At 39.4% G+C, this 13,473-nt stretch overlaps 1 protein-coding gene and 1 long non-coding RNA gene across 5 annotated transcripts in view; one reads left to right on the forward strand and one right to left on the reverse strand.

Annotated features, from left to right (window-relative positions):
* Positions 1–13,473, forward strand: part of LOC105391556 (solute carrier family 12 member 6) — a 355,094-nt gene that overhangs the window by 153,971 nt on the left and 187,650 nt on the right. The window lies entirely within an intron of this gene.
* LOC125491459 lies at positions 1,319–7,261 on the reverse strand. The gene is made up of 2 exons (XR_007268317.1): positions 7,061–7,261; positions 1,319–1,348 (listed from the first exon to the last, which is right to left on the reverse strand). It is a non-coding gene; the product is annotated as an uncharacterized LOC125491459 (long non-coding RNA).

Raw genomic sequence — 13,473 nt, forward strand, 5'->3', positions numbered from 1 at the left:
CATAGGAGGTATTTGGCGGAGTTCTCTTCATATTAGATTATTTTTATTAATAAAAATTTACTAAGAAGACGTCTCGGATAAATAAAAAAAAAAAAGTGTATCTGCCGTTGGGTGGATTTGAACCCGCGGTAAGGACTTCTATGGTTTGCTGGGACGACGCCTTAGCGCTTACACTAGCGATGCGTTAGTAGCTTATGCGAAATATAACGATAGTATCTCGTGCAATGCGCACACAGCTCAGTCAATACATGAACCAGTTTCTTATCGCAGCCGCAGGGTAGAAACACAAGTGTAGTAATGATATGCCGTTTACTTGCCGATCGTACTAAGTTTTTGTGTGTTTATCGCTACAAATTCACTTTATTTCACTGCACAAACACTAACACGCGCTGTTCATAGTTTATGGTCCAGTGTTAAAAACTTTTAGTGTGAAATGAGACGGTATTTTAGATGATATTAATTAAAATGACGAGACACTATATGACACCTTCACACGACGACGACGATAACAAAAGTTAAAACATTTGTATATTTATGACTTAGTCATTCCGTACCATACCATATAAATCTTATTATGTATAATTTGTAATTTAATTATAAATATACAACCGAAAAACCGCAATCTATATTGAAAATATAGAAATAGGTAAAAATGTAAACGCAAATGCACACATTTTACACCGTCCGTCCGTAGTTTAATATAATGTAAATAAATAATAGACACACAGACATGTTAAACTTATAACATCCACCATTTTGCATCCAAGTCACAAGCAAAATGTAGCTCAGACTTAGAACAAGGATTGTAACATTTATGAACGCAGCCCAATACGTTACTCTGTGAACGTACACAGGTTAGAATTTTTGTTGTCAAGTGTCAAACCGACCGAATAAATTTCAGCACAAGGGCACATGCCGTATAAAATAAAATTTAATTGTTAATTTAGTTGCAATGTAAATAATTTAGTAAAATTTGCATATGTTACAAAACCGAAAAACACTCAATAAGTTGTACATACATAGCCTCAATGTAAGTAAATCCAACCATGCATTTTATCATTGCTCATGTCTTGTAAAAACCAAATATTCACATCTTTTATGGAGAAAAGAATCCCGAATATAATATACCGTTTCCGTCCGAATTTACCGGCACCAAGCAGAGATGAAATGCTCATGGACAATACCGCGTAATCTTTTTTTCCAAAGTTAATAATATTATAAATGTAAATTAACCTGAAACAAATGTCTTGTATCCTGAATTCAGATGATAAAGTAGGAACCTGTTGTAAACAAATGCACCAGTACATGCACCTTTCTCTTTATTTTTTCTTGTATGTATCTACATAACCTGTGTTAAACCAATTTGAATAGGCGAGTCCAAGTCCGGCACAAACACGTTCCCTTGCAAAACACCCCACTAAACTAGTCCCGAGAGCTCTTCCAAGCCCAAATAACCTGACACCGACCACACGCTGACAAGAAAATCAATGTTCATAACACGCTTCTTAGAAACATCCAATATATCCGCAACCGCAGAAAAAAGCCAACACCGCCATTACCGAGAGTGGCTTCGTTCCACCATCTTGTTCTTGCGTTCAGTTGCGTGACGTCATTTCCGTCTCCGCTCGCCATAGACTGCGTTCCGAAATAGATAATTCTGCCAGCATAAACCTCGGAACAATGACAGCCGGACTTTTTGGTAGGAATATAATATTTTTGCCAACACGGCCGTCCTGCGCTGTGCCTGCCCTCAGGCACTAACGCTCAGCATTTCTGTAACAAACACAGCATATAGTATTTATCAAAGCCAAATAAATGAATGTGCTGCTGTGTGGTTTGTGTGAAACTGGTATTCTATGAGTATTATAGGTCCTTCCAAATTGCCATTTTTATAATTCAACCAAAATCGCCAAAGCATCTTCTCAACTTTATTTGTCAAAGACCACCTGTAACCCAGGCTCGTCTGAAATACCCTCATAACCCAGGCTCGTCAATGACCACCTGATATCCAGGCTCGTCAAAAGACCACCTCTAAATCCAGGTTCGTCAATGACCACCTGAAACGCAGGCTCGTCGAAGACCGCCTGAAAACCCAGGCTCGTCAAAGACCACCTGAAAACCCAGGCTCGTCAAAGACCACCTGAAACCCAGACTCGTCAAAGACCACCTGACAAACAGGCTCGTCAAGGACCACCTGAAACCCAGGCTCGTCAAAGACCACCTCCATACCTAGGCAATTGGAGTACCTACGCTCATATCCTTCCAGATCACAGCCAACAAAATAAGTACAACCATTCACAAATATTCTATTTCATTCTAAAAAACTTTTGTATCTGACATCATTTTTAAATGATAAAGTAAATAACAATAAGTAGGTACCTTTGCCAACACGGTAATTTACTCTGTAGTCCAGTCGTCGATTCTAATCCATGGTTTCATATTCTCAGCTGCTGCTGTACCAATGTATGGTTTGTTACAGCGCTCACTGCCTCTCATGTCCACCACCTCATACCGATCATGACCCAAAACTTTCTTAATTTGAAACGGCCCTTTAAATACTGGAAGCATCTTTTTACTTCGTCCATCATTAGACTGACTTTGTATTTTAAGTAATACTAAGTCCCCTTCGGTATATTGTCTGGCTTTCATTCTAGTGCTGTCAAATCTTTCTTTCTGCTGTGTCGCACTCTGTTTTATATTTTCATCCACCCACGATCTTAATTTGGTTACGTCAATCTCATGGTCACTATCCTGCTCCGGAGCCAAACGGCCGCTATCTGTTCTTAATCTATAGCCAAAGAAAACTTCACTAGGTACAGCTTTTATTGTTTTATGATATGTACTATTCATAGCCTGCTGCAGAATGGGAATACACTCGTCCCATCTATCATCCGAAACGCTTGCACCCATAGCTCTAGTCTCTAAGATAGTTTTATTAAATCTTTCGACCTGACCGTTCGATCGCGGCATTCCCGTCGCTACCGTATGTAGATGAATGTTACTATCGGTACAATACTTTATAAAATCGTGAGAAGTGAAACACGACCCTGCGTCTGTTACCAACCTTCTACAGTGGCCAAATATTTTAGAGAGACTTTTTAGTTCTTTAATCACGTTACTAGCATCCGTGTTGCGTACCGCTGATATAAACACAAATTTAGTAAATGCGTCTACCATTACTAACAAGTATTTGTTACCCTTCAGCGACTTAACGAAAGGACCCAAATGGTCCAAATGCAAGGTATGAAACGGCTGAGCGTACTTGGGCACCGGGAATAATTCTCCCTCTTTTCGTCCATGTTTATTTTTGTTATAAATACAATTCAAACAATTTTTTATGTACTTTTTTACCGTTCTCCTCATGCGGGGAAACCAATATTGATACTCAAGACGCTCCACCGTTTTGTCCTCGGCAAAATGACCAAGATCGTCATGATTACATTTAATTACTTGCCAAATACACTTTTTAGGCACTACCCAACGTCGGCCACGAGCAGTACGCCGGTAAACTTTATTGCCCAAAAGCTCGTAATTCTTGTAAATATGTTTATGTTTCTCGGACTCCCCTGACTCTAAAGCCTTCCTAATTTCGGTCAACTTAGGATCTTGTATTTGAACCGAAAGCAACCAGTCAGCTTCAGTAATCGACATAATAATTTCGGCTTCAGATTTTTCACCGGACTGTACAGGGTTGCGACTCAATGCATCTACATGTTGCATTCTTCTACCCTCCCTATGAACGATATTATAATCGAATTCTTGAGTTGCTAATACCCAACGAGATATCCGAGGAATTATTTCTTTTTTTGTTAATGCAAACCGAACTGCATTACAATCCGTAACTATTTTAAACTCGGAACCCAGTAAGTACAACCGAAATTTTTGCAACGATGCCACTATGGCTAATAATTCCAATTCGAAAGAATGATATCTCTTTTCATCTTCCGTAGTTTGTCTACTGTAATAGTGTACAGGTTTTTCCCCTTCATCTGTAACCTGCATCAATATTCCCGCTATACCTTCTCTACACGCGTCAGTATATAGTACAGAATCCTTTTCAGGATCGAATATAACCAATATGTTATCCTGTGTCAACGCTGATTTCAAATTTAAGAAACATTGGTTATGTTCGTCCTCCCATTTCCATGTACTATCTTTTTTTAACAGATTGGTTAAAGGACTTGACAAAGTCAAAGTCAAAGTCAAAGTCAAAATTTTTTATTCATCGTACAAATATAAAATTTTCTGATGAACGTCAATTTTTACAAATTACTCTCCGTTCGGATAAGGGGGGGCTCTTTCTGTCTAAGGAGAAGAACGGAGGCAAGAAACTCCTGAGCCATCTTTTCAAAAAAAGACTTAAAACTAGTTGGTATACAATACATATAAGCTTAATAATAATTATTATAATAATATGAGCACAAAACCGCACAATTTCGAATAAACTTACGAAAATAGCTGATAAGACCGAGAAATTGACGCAATTGATGAACGGTTTTAGGTACAGGATAATCTCTAACCGCTGTTAATTTCAATTCGCTCGGTTTAATTCCGTCTTGCGTTATTTTATAACCCAAAAATTCAATTTCCGACTTTAAGAAATGACATTTTTTTAGGTTTAGTGTTAACCCGTACTCTCGAAAAATTTTAAGTACTGTTTCCAAGAGATTTAAATTCTCATCAACCGTTTCGCTGATTAATTACAAATCATCCAAGAATATTATTACCTTGCCAAATCTCAAGCTACCTAACACTTTATTCATCACTTGTTGAAAAAATGATGGTCCGTTCACTAAACCAAACGGTAGACGCAAAAATTCGTAATGACCATCCTCTGTGATAAAAGCTGTTTTGTCAATTGCGTCATCCGCCATTTTTAATTGGTAATATCCACATTTTAAATCTAAATTGGAGAACACTTTTGCCCCATTTAACCTATCAATTAGGTCCTCAATCCTAGGCATCGGGTATTTATCCTTAGCTGTGATTTTATTCAAAGCTCGATAGTCAATACATAAACGTTTCTGACCGTCTTTTTTACTAACAAGCAAAGCTGGACTCGCATAAGATGAATTACTGTCACGTATGATATCATTATCTTTTAATTCTTCGACGGTTTTCCGAATGACGCTTCGATCTGCATGAGAAGCCCTATATGGTCTACACTGAATCGGCCTATTATCCAACAAAGATATTTTCATTTCATACTCATTGACTTTTCCCAATTTGTCAATGGTTTGCGAAACACAGTCTTCATATTTACGAAATAGAACAACCAATTCACTGCTATGAGAATCTGTATCTAACTCTACCTCCGAGATTCTATTACAAAAATTTGTAAATTTTTCGGCGTAATCAAACGTTAACTGATCCGCAATACGAGAATACATCAAATCTGAACGTTCCGTAACATTTCGTCCGATCAAAATCTCACACCCAGTTAACTCATCAATCACATACATTTCTACATCTTTTATATGCACAGAATCTAGCTGTATGTCTACTTTTACCGCTTGCGTAATAGTTTTCTGGCTTTCTTTGGAAAAACCTTGCAATAAAACAGGAATGTCCAAAGTATATTTTTGCAATGCGTACTTTTCAACTATTGAAGCAACAATCAGGGAACAGCTACTGCCCGTATCAATGAACGCGTCATGTGAAAATTCGTTTAACATCAACCTCTTATGAAATTTCTTTTTCGAGTTTGAAGAAACAACACAGTTTGTTTCCTGCTTAGCTGCTTCTTGATTCTTCTTTTTAAAACAATTTATTTCTAGGTGCCCTTTTCTACTACAAAAATTGCATTTTACATCACATTGCGCTCTTTTATGAGCACCACCACAAGTGAAACAACTAATAGGTTTTTGATGCGAATTATCCGACTGTTTTGTTACCATGGGCATGCTCGATTGACTAGTCGACGGCTGGACAATAGTAGCGGCTTGCTTAAAATGGCTATCCTTTTTATAGCTAACAAATTTCGAATTCGTCGTTTTATGTATCCTACTATGCAAAAATCCGGCTAAATTGTCACAAGTATTACAATTACTAGCCTCTACCGACGATCTGAGATTATTATCACCTATGTTACCTAAAATTATAGAAACAATATCTTGTTCCGTAAAATTCAGGCAAAAACGATCAATTTTGCATTTTTGTTCGAAAAAAAATTCGTACAAGGACTGATTTTCAAACGGTTTGTTATCTAAAATCTCTTTCAACAACTGAAACATATTTCGCCTTATTTGAAATGTAGTTGCAATCTTTTTTTCCCAATCTGCCCAAACCCATGTAGTCCAATCATTATTTGTACGTAGTAAAGAATCATACCAGATTTTAGCGGAACCCTTTAACTTGTTCAAAGCCTGATAACGAACCATGCTATCCGTCCAAGAGAACGTGGTGGAGTAGGACTTAATTATATTTAGCCAAGACGTTACATTGTCTGTTAACGGGTTAAATTCTGGTATCATGCTGTTCAAAGTAATTGACTGCGTACTCACATTTTCCGGCGCTTTTACCTTGCGCTTACGCTTTGGAGGTGGTGGCGAGGGCGTGGCAGAACTCGAGCTCGACGACGACGAGCATCGCTTGCGCTTGCTTCTCGTAGCTGCATCACGATCGCGACGAACCCGCGATCGAGATCGTCTTCCCATTTGTAGGCGTTGATTGTTAGCACTTCTGATGTTAAACCAATTTGAATAGGCGAGTCCAAGTCCGGCACAAACACGTTCCCTTGCAAAACACCCCACTAAACTAGTCCCGAGAGCTCTTCCAAGCCCAAATAACCTGACACCGACCACACGCTGACAAGAAAATCAATGTTCATAACACGCTTCTTAGAAACATCCAATATATCCGCAACCGCAGAAAAAAGCCAACACCGCCATTACCGAGAGTGGCTTCGTTCCACCATCTTGTTCTTGCGTTCAGTTGCGTGACGTCATTTCCGTCTCCGCTCGCCATAGACTGCGTTCCGAAATAGATAATTCTGCCAGCATAAACCTCGGAACAATGACAGCCGGACTTTTTGGTAGGAATATAATATTTTTGCCAACACCTGTGAATTTTTAACAGGTAAAAATTCTCCTGCTGAGGGGGGAGAATGTAACGAACCGTTACCAAACCATCCACCGCACCTACCCACATACCGAAGCCACAAGAACGCCCGCGAGTCGAGGTGGGGCACCACACAGGCGACTCCGGAGAATACAAGGGGCGCGGGGCGACCCGCCTATAAATAGCCGCCGGACCGCCGCGCAGGTACCGTCACACACGCCTCTCAGCGCTCCTGCCGAGCAGACGTGTACCTCCGCTGCAGTCTCCTTGCCTGCCGCCCCGCTGCGACGCCCCGCCGTCGCCGCCCCCGACCCCTCGCCGTGGTCGACCGGTGCCAGTCACCGACTCGCCGCGCGCCGAGGACGGACCTCCTTGTTTCCGGACTCTTTACAAACGATTATTGTTTCTGGACTTGCATACGATTTTGGAAATCCACACCATTCTTGTGTGGTCGTATCGGCTGATACCTTGCGGTGTTAACGAACCCGATTACGGGGCACTGACCCGGCTGCCCGATATTTCCCTTTTGGAAATATCAACTTACCGGATGGGACTGGAACCATCAGCCTTGGGGGAACTCCTAGTTGATCTCCAGTTGTCTCCCTCCCACCCCCTCCTCATCCCTATTTCCTATTCCCATTGGACTGTTTGGAGTCGGTCTACGGCCCGGCTTCTCGGTCCTTTGGGCTGTTAGTGTAGGGACCGTTAGGACCTGAACTCAGGTACCCGTAGGGACAACTACCTGAACTCAGGTACACGCAGGCGCAATTGCACTACCTGCGCCTGCCTAGGGACTGTTAGGGTCAGTCAGGCACGCGTACCTTTTTACAGGTACGCAGTAGGTACTCTATCTGCCCCCCTGCCGCAAGGCAGGGAGGTAACACTTAACCTCTTTTCAACACGGATTCCACTATGGACTCCATGTTTGAAAAGCTGCTCCTTTTCATACAACGTGAGGACCCTTCGCTTTTCCAGAAGGTCCTCACAAAATTTCAGCTTAGTTCTGCGTCGCCTGCCGCTCCTGCATCCAGCCATCCTGCTTCGCCTGCCGCCATCAGCCCTCCGGCTTCTCCTGTGGAGCCATGTCCATCATCTCCTGACGCTGACTTCTCGCCTGCGTCACCCGATGAAATCGTTCCAGCGTCTCCTGCTCGCCGTGTGCCCCGGGTCATCCCGTCATCGCCCGTGTCTCTGTCTTTCCAATGTGCTCAGCACAGTAGGTCGTCGTCGCCTGAGGCTATGGACGTAGCTCATCCTTCGGACCTCTCGGACTCCGCTTCATCCGCTGACCCTGACGACGGCTTCACCGTCGTTGGAGCCAAGCGGAAGGCGAAGTCGAAGCTTCCTCGTCCGGCAGCGAAAGCTGTCAGAACCCAGCTCCCCCCTTCCTCTCCTACTCCCTCGCCCTCTGCTCCCGCTGTTCCGAAAGGTCCGAAGGCGAGAGCCCCTCCATCTCTGATGCTCCGCGACAAAGGTTCCTGGAACTCTATTTCCCAGGCCCTTGCCGCAAACAAAATCGGTTTCACCAAGGCCAAAAACACCAGAGATGGTATTTTGGTCCAGGTGCCCACCTCTGGCGATCATCGCCTTCTTACCAAACTTCTCGACGAGCGCAAGGTCGAGTACTACCACTGGGAGCTCCCAGAGGACCGCCGCCTAAGGGTAGTGATCCGGGGAGTTCCCAAGGAACTCGACTCTGCGGAGATCATGTCGGATCTGAAGGCGCAGTCTCTGCCGGTGCATGAGGTTCACCGCATGTACGGGCGAGGCAAGCGGGTCATTTACGACATGATCCTCGTCATCCTTGACCTTTCCCCTGAGTAAATAAATATCGATAACCGTGATAAGTATTTGTGCATTTGTGTAGTGTGTTAATATTAAGTACATAAGCTGCTACATTACAAAGCATAGGGAAACTGCTTATGACCCTAGTTTAAACAGAGGAAGGAGAGGTTTTAAATGTCATTTTCCTGATTTCTTTTGCCCAAAAACTTCGTTTTCACAAAAGTTTTAACCTTTTTTGGGGACATTTCTATACAACAAAATAAATGTAGCTGATGCAATTTACCCTCTAACGATAAATGAATGTAAGATTAAACTTAAAGTTGTGTTAAGCACATACAATTATGAACAATCAGAGAACTTGTTAGTTACAATTAAGTAAATTCCACCAATTCCAATTTTCTGCACTACAAGCACTTTTGCATGTTGCATGCTTAGTTTAGTTTAATAATATATTTTCTTAATATTTGTTCAAAAATGGAGCAATAAAATTTGTTTTAAACATGGAGGGAGCTGGTGCCTGAGATACAGGCCACCACCTAGTTCAGGCCCCAGCGCTCTTAAAACTTGTACTGTGCTTAGTCCTAAGTCAGTTTGTAATTTAATTTTAAGTTGTGTACATCTATTTATTGTATTAGGCTAAGCTTATTGCTCAATAAAAATTTATTTATTTATTTATTATTTATCAAAAACATTAATATTTTGATTAAATTTAAAATGAAATATTTGAAAAAATTGGGGTAGTTTGGTGTGGAACTTTTTCATTTTCCGTGAGTGTAGTATTTTGAGAAGCTGTTTAAAAAGTATTAGAGTCCGGCATTCTCTCTTAAATCCTAAACAACAGTGAAAATTATAACTGGGATTTTTACCATTTACTAGTACATTCACCCTCAATAGGTTTAATCATCGAAGATCTAAATTTTGCATTGATAATAATAAAATATTAAACGATAACGTCAGCAGAACTTTTTGTGTACTATTTAATGAATAATATCTGGTCAATAGTCATGCATAATTATGCTGCACTGTAGGTAGTATCAATGTCACCTACTGCATTCCACATTTTTCAGCTACAACTAATACCTACCAAACTATAATTTTAAGCACTTTGATCTGATTTATTTGACACCTGTAACTTTAAACTTAACTAGGTACCTATCTTATTTTATATTTTTTGTCATGAGCAGAGTAAGCCTTATCACGTCAATTTCTATTCAATTTTAAATCGGTAATGTTTATTAGAGTTGACAGTTAGAGGATAATTTGTAACCTAATTTATGCTAGGTAGCTATAATATAACTAACTATCTATATGTAATGTCTGCGTACTGTCACAGTAACATCTTTGAAGTCTGAAACTGTATTAGGTTTATATTTTCTCCAGCTGGGATTCGAACTCGGGACCTTCGACACAAGAGCCAGTGTTTATAACCGCTAAGTATGTTAAATATAATAAAAAATTGGAAAGTTAACGCCCTGAGTCAACAATTTATGTTGTGTATAATAAATCCCATCAAAAACAATACTTGTCAAAAAAACCAAGTCTCGTAACTTTTTACCGTAGAACAACTGAGTTCAGTTGTTCTACGGTAAAAAGTTGTGAGATCCATGTAATACCAAGTCTTATCCACGCACGCATCTCAATCTTAAAAATCTTTAATGTTTAATATAAATATATTGACTCGGCCATCGCATGGAAACACGTGTTGATTAAATTATTTATTATTATGGAGACTTGGTATTATATGGATCTCACAACATTTTACCGTAGAACAACTGAGTTACGAGACTTGTTTTTTTTTGACAAGTATTGTTTTTGATGGGATCTCATTTCTTTTTGTATTTTGTAGACAGTTCTACTTTTTTTTCTTTTCGATACCTTCTAGGTACGTAGGTGCGTTAACTTAGTTTGGTAGGTATCTATCTACATAAATCGAAAACTTGAGATAAGAATCAAGAATCTTTATTTTTGGCTACGTAATGTACGTAATGAGTAAACGTAACTTTGATACTTCGTACTGCATCAAATTTCCCTAATTAAATTTCAACCTTAGTTTCCAATACACAAAGTTTATTGTACATTAAGAAAATTTGACTATAAGTGTTAGCACTGGTAGCCTGATGTGCTTTGTCCGTAGGTAGGTAATCCATCCTTTGCGGATTTAATTTGCATGACGGGAATTTTTTGCTTGATTTGGCAGGGGCACTACCGTTACTTGGTGGGGGCAGATATGTGATTATGAAATTATTTAAGCAGTTATGTACCTATCTAGAAAACTGGACCAAAATTGAAAAATTTTACTTGAGTTGGTGGGGGCACTACCGTGCTCCCAAATATTTTAGTTTTCCCTTGATTGATACACCAAACACTACTTATATTCCAAATTTGAAGCTTCTAGGTCTTCTAGAAGTGCCTTAGAATTTTTATGATCGGTGAGTGACTGAGTGAGTGAGTCAGTGACAAAATTAAGAAACTTTGACCCGTTATAATTCTTAAACTACTGGTTCAAATTGAATGAAATTTGAAATATACCGTGTCTTTACAATGCCTGCATGCTTAGTGAAAATTCAGCCTTTTAGTTTTATCAACAACGAAGATACAGGGGATCAAAAAAAAAAATTACTAATACCTTCCCTGTATACGACAAATGTTTAAGTAATATAATATATATTGCTTCATAACCGTTGATAAACCTAAAGGTATTTTTTCCCCTTCAAATAAATAAGTAGAAACACTAAAACGAAAATATCTATATACTTTTATTATACTTACTTAGAATTCGTTATTTATTTTACAGCCGCGTGCAAACAATGTATATTATTGTTCTATAAGAACACGGCTGATAAAATAAACGTAAACAAGAACAAGAATACTTAATTAATCTCATTATAGAGTTATTTGATAAGGAAGGCATAGAGATGATCTGTTTCAATGGGTCGTCTTACAATGATGTCCAGATTAGGGTCATAGGGTTACACGAGTCTGACTGAACCAAAATGTTACTATGGATATGGATGCTATGGAGATACTACAGAAAGTCTGACAGGAAAACACTAATAATAATTATGTAGGTAGGTAGGTATGCGTGGGAGTCAACTCTGGCTCTACCCCTTTGGAAATAACAGCTGTGATCGAGCCTTCATTAGGTATGTGTTTTTTTTTATTTGGTTCAGTCAGTACGAGGCGCTTATAGTGCAGTCTACGAATAAAAAAACTATTTATAATACTAGTAGAATAGTATAGATTAAATTATCAAAAAGACAAAAACTTTAAGCATTTGTATGGTGCATCGAAATATAAATTTAATTTCCTACGGTCGTTAAATTTATTGGGGAAATGTCATTTTTTATGACTATCACGATTACTATTTAGCTTTCGGTTATTATAAGAAAAATAAAATGGGCGGAGCAATGGACTAGACGATTGATAATAATATGCCGAAATGTGATTGGAGGATATTGATACATAAAATCCGTGGTGGTATGTCCATTGCACAAGCTCATGTGATCGATATAATTATTGTTGCGACAGACATTTCGGCTGACGATGTAATGAATTGAGGCTAGTTTAAAATAATACTTAAACTAGCCTCAATTAATTATAATTATAATTATAATTTACTGAATAACGTATAGGGAATTCTCATTCATCCAGCTAGCGATCGAACTTATTGTGACTAGGTAATCTTTTACCACGGTGACAAACTATGTAGTCTTGTCACCAATATGCTATGCAGAAGCTACTACCGCATACAATAGGAATTTTAAGGTCGTCAGTCCAGCAGACAGGAGGGACCCCTAGAGAGCGCTGGTATCTCAGTCGAGTAAGCGCCAGCTTTCACGCCAGAGATGCGGGTTCAAATCCCGGCGCTAAAATGTACCAATGAATTCTTTCAATGAATTTATCGCTCTCACGGTGAAGGAAAACATCGTGAGGAAACCTGCATAATATCTAGATTTAGCATCTAGATATCTAGACCACCCGCAGTGAACCAGCGTGGTGGGAAAAGGTCCAAGCTTAAGAAGGCAGTTTAGACCCAGGGGATATGCACAAAGGTTCCAATCAAGAGAGCCAGGGGCAGGTAATAAGACCCCCACAGAGAATAGAATAGAATAGAGGGTCCTTCCTCTCTTAATATCTATGTTAAACAAAATGCTACAATTGGATCAGTCAGGATTTCAATGTTTGTCAACTACAGCACATACCTAGTCAGAATAAAACAAACTTTTAATCTGCTTCTCAAGCGGCTATATCGGTCCGAAAGTAAAATAAACATTAGAAAGCTAAGATACCTACTCGTAGTACAAAAATAGTTTTATTTTGACACTTTTTATGGCTTACTTTAAATCAAAACAAGTTGTTATTTTGGCCTTGTTTACGAAATCAGAGTAAAATTCCATTGCTATCGACTCATTAGAAAAAAACTTCCGATTCTTTTACCTTGACCATCAGGTATTTTTGTTTGTTTTTAAATTAATTAATACATAATTAAAATCGAAATGTAGGTGAAGTTTACTTTGTGAATCGACAAGAAGGGTAATAATTTTGAAAGCATTGGTCCAAATTCCCTTTCTCATCATAATTCCCTGCTTGTTTAAGCGCGTATAGTACCCCAGTTGCAGAAAGCTCATG

Source organism: Plutella xylostella, chromosome 5 (genome assembly GCF_932276165.1).
Source record: "Plutella xylostella chromosome 5, ilPluXylo3.1, whole genome shotgun sequence".
NCBI lineage: Eukaryota > Metazoa > Arthropoda > Insecta > Lepidoptera > Plutellidae > Plutella > Plutella xylostella.